The following is a 4,750-nucleotide window of genomic DNA, read 5'->3' as shown; positions in this document are numbered from 1 at the left end:
CACAGAAAAAAAGTGTTGCATTGTAAGATCTATTTTGCCAAAAAAAAAATGTTAATTTTGTTTTTCAATGCAGATAGTTACATCACTGAAGCGTACTTCAATAATTAAATTTAATTTTCATTAAGAAGAAACTGTTTCCACAAGGCCAAATATATGTACCAAATATCTAAAACCTTCTGCAACCAAATTAAAAATATAGAATAATTGCCCAGCAGTCTTGCCAGGTAGCTGCATCACAATGGTGGTGGGTGGGGGGGAGGGGTCTTCTTGAATAATGCTTCAGGGCACACACAGGCTCTGGAGATAGATGGCCTGAGTTCAAATGCAGGCTCTACCACCAGCTGGCTGTGTGACCTTCAATTTATTATTTAATCTCCTTAAGCATCCATATTCTCAGGAATAAAATGGGGATTATGATGCTATTAACTTCACATGATTGTTGTGAGAATTGAAGGGAAGATAGTACACACAGAATACTTAGAACAGTGTTTGGGTGATGCTAAATGATCATTAACCTGTAGTTATTGACTGCCATGATTTTCAAGGATATGTGTGTGAGTTTGAAATTAAAAGCTCAATAATGATATAAAAGCTAACTCCGAGTTCACGTGCCCATATGGCCATTCTATGTTCATTTCTACATATTAACTCTGAGCAACTTGCTCTAAAGTTGATATCAGAGCAAGTTATCTCTGTGGTTATCTCTGTGGTTGATAAATTATCTTCTTACTGAAAAAATGTGAGGAAGAGGATTTGAATGGTGAAATCTAGAATGAAATGCAGATGTGTTTTCCATCAAGAAAATACCCACTATTGTCATCTCCAGAATATCAACTGTCACCAAGCATCCAACAAAAATTGACAAAATATATTTGCCTAGGCCTTAGGGTTACAAAATAAATAACACCAGGGCGCCTGGGTGGTTCAGTTGGTTACGCGTCCAACTCTTGAAATGGACTCAGGTCTTGATCTCATGGTCCATGAGATCTAGTCCCATGTTGGGCTCTGCATTGGTAACATGGAACCTGCTTGGGATTCTCCTTCTCCCTATCTCTATACCCCTCCCCCACCTGTGCTCACTCTCACTCTCACTCTCTCTCTCTCTCTCTCTCTAAATAAATAAATAAACATTAAAAAAAAAAACAAAATAAGTAACACAGGGTCCTGCTATCAAGGAGCTTTTCTTCTGTAGGGGAAATAGGGGAAATACCAAGTAGCCTCACTATAAGGTAGAGAGGGATAAGTGCCTGAAACATATGTATAAAGTGAGTTTAAAGGAAGGTATCATTCTTTTTCAAATATGTTAATCAAAGAAAAATTTATGGCATTTGAGCCAGACTTTGAGAAATAGCAAGACTTCATGTAGTATTATGAAGAAAATGCAGGCATGATGGCAATTGCATTAGCAAATAAGATTAGTTTTGATTTTCTAGACCCAGGTGTGTGTAGCAAGTTATTTTCTGCATGTGTTTTGCCTATGAGATAACTCAAAGTTTAAGGTAATTAGAGTCCTTATGCTGCACCTTATGGAGAGATTAGCAGAGGGATGACTCCTCTTGTAACTGCCCTCTCTCAAAATAAATTCAAAACAGGTCACAGAGTTACACACATAAGTTAAAACTATAAAATTTCTAGAAGAAAATTCTAGAGAATACTTTGCAACCTAAGGGTAGATTTATCACCATTTATAAATCATACTTCATAAAAAATTAAAACTCTTGCTATCAAAAGACACCATTAAGAAAATCAGAATGCAAGCACAGACCAGAAGAAAGTACCACTATTCTGAATATATAAAGAATATATCGAATGTAATTTAAAAAAAGGCAAAAAACTTCAACAGATATTTTATCAAAGAAGATATACAAAGGGCCATTCAACATATGAAAAGGTGTTTAGCCTCATTATTCAGGAAAAGGAAACTAAAAGCCTCAACGAAGTACAACTGACTAAAATTAAAAAGAATGACAATTTGAAGGATTGATGAGGATGTGGAACAACTGGAAATAGCATACATTGCTGGTGGAAATGCAAAATGGTACAACCACATTGGAAAAGCAGTGTGGCAATGCCTTATACAACTAACTATACTTACATCCTACGTATGACCCAGCAGTTCCATCTCGGTATTCACTCAAGGGAAGTGAAAACACACGTCTATGGAAAGACTTATATAAGAGTGTAGAATTGATAGGTTTGATATAACAGATATATATTTTTAAATATTTATTTATTTATTTATTTATTTATTTAGAGAAAGAGAGTGAAAGCAGTGGAGGGGCAGACAGAGCATGTGAGAGAATCCTAAGCAGGCTCCACCCTAAGTACTGAGCCCAGTGCAGGTCTTGATCTCACAACCCTGGGATCATGACCTGAACCAAAATCAAGAGTCAGAGGCTCAACCGACCGAGCCACCCTTGTTATAACAGTTATATTTAAAATGACTTACTAGAGCAGGGATATATTTTTCAAGTGCAAATGGGACATTTATAAAAATTAACCATGTACTAGGTAAAAATACCTGTCACAACACAATGCCAATAATGAATATTATATAGCTCACATTCTTTGATCACTAGAAGACAACATTAAAAAGTTTTTCCCTCAGCCCACACATATTTATAATTTAAAGATTCACTCATGGGTCAATGAAAGAAATAACATGAAACTAAGGAAATAGCTATACCTGATGACTATGGAACTGCTACATATCAAAACTTTAGGAATGCAGTTTAAGCCATATATATATAAATGTATAATCTATAAATGCATTCATTAAAAAAGAAGAATAAAAAGTAAAGAAGTTAAATTTCAATTTTAGAATGTATGAACATCAAAATAAACCAAAAATAAATCAAAAAAAATATTGAAGGAAAGAAATAATAAAGATAAGAGCAGATTTAAATAATGTAGAAAACAAAGAAATAACAGCAAGAATTAGCAAACCCAAAAGCTGGTTATTTGAAAAGATGCATAAATAGAAACATTTGAAGCAAGACTGATCAAAAATAAATAGGCAGAAATGAACAAGATTAGAAATGGAAAAGAGGCTATAAGTCCAAATGCACTTGAGCCTTAAAAATCCTCAGAAAACAGACAAGTTTGTTTCAAATTAAATGAAAATTCAGAAGAAACAAAAAAAAATTTCTAGAAAGTTTTTCTTTTTCTTTAGAAGCAGTCCGGCAAAATGATTAAGAGGGCAGCCTCTGAGGTGTATGATCTTGAACAAATTCATTAAGCTCTCAGTTTGCCCATCTGGAAAATGTGGATAATTAGTGTGCTTCATAGAATTGACACAAAAATTGAATTAATAATGTTGTTAATATGCATGAAAGACTATCAGGGAAATATTAAGTACTTGGTGAGTATTAACATTTATTATTTTTGTTAATGTTAGTTTCCAACTCTAACTCAAGAAGAACAGAAAAAATAAATAAACCAATTACAACTAAAAATTTAATTGAAAAGTAAAAGTATACTTTCTCTATAGTCATCATATCCACTGTTTTAGAAATGAATTTTACCAGACTTTCATATAGCAATCTCCATTTTTAATAAAATGCTTCAGAAAATTGCAAATGAGAGTACACTACTAAATGAATTTTACAAGGACAATATAGCCTCTTCCATAAGGACAGAGTCATGCTGGACAAGGACAGTACAATAGTCCCCTTTATCCATGGTTTTATTTTCTATGGTTTCAATTGCCTGCCATCAACCATGGCCCAGAAGCAGGTGATCCTCCCTCTGACATATCAGAAGGTCAATAGTAGTCTAATGCTGTATCACCATGCTTACATTATTCACCTCACTTTACCTTATCACATAGGCATTGTATAGTTTTACATCATCACAAGAAAGTTGAATAAGATATTTGAGAGAGATTGCGTTGATATAACTTTTATTGTAGAATATTTTTACAATTATTCTATTTTATTATTAGTTTCTGTTGTTAATCTCTCACTGTGTAGTTCCAGCCATCCACTGAGGGTCTCCAAACCTATCCTCCCCCACAGATAAGAGGCTGCTAGTATACAAGGCATGGGAAATTATAAACCAATGCCATTTACCAACATAGTTGTTAAAACATGGTTGTGAAAAATATGTACTAACTGAAAATTTACTAAATAAACTCAAGAGTATATGAAAAATACATATGATGAAGTATACTGTGAAAAGTAGAACATCAAAACAACCTATTAATGTAATACCTATAATCTCAATGAATTCAGAAAAAGTTAGTTGATGAAATTTAATACAAATTAATGACAAAAATGTTGCAGGAATTAGGGGAAAACTTTATAAAGTTTATTAACTTTAATTTCTGACAAAATAGAATTTGATGTTCAACTACATTTTTAGAAATTTGCAGCAAACGTCATGGTTAATACCAAGATTCTAGATGCATTCCCATTAACATAAGGAGCAAATGATAATTCCTTCACTCAACATTTCTGTGCAATATTGTCCTGAGGCTGTACTAATTAGAATAAGGAAAAACAAAGAAATAAGAAGGGTAAGAATTAGAAAGGAAGAGATTATCTTTTACTAGATGATAAAATTATCATCTAATTAGACAATATGCAGACTATTAGAACAAATATGAATGCTAATGTTGTTAGATATGAATCCAACATACCTAAATCAATGATTTTCTTCTATAACAATAAACTTTAGATACTATAATAGAAAACATCCCTTTTTTTTAGCTACAAAATATAAGAGTAAGGATAAATATAGTAAATATATC

The sequence above is a fragment of the Prionailurus viverrinus genome, chromosome B1, assembly GCF_022837055.1.
Source record: "Prionailurus viverrinus isolate Anna chromosome B1, UM_Priviv_1.0, whole genome shotgun sequence".
NCBI classification, from domain to species: Eukaryota; Metazoa; Chordata; class Mammalia; order Carnivora; family Felidae; genus Prionailurus; species Prionailurus viverrinus.
Note: the sequence above shows the minus strand (reverse complement) of the source record.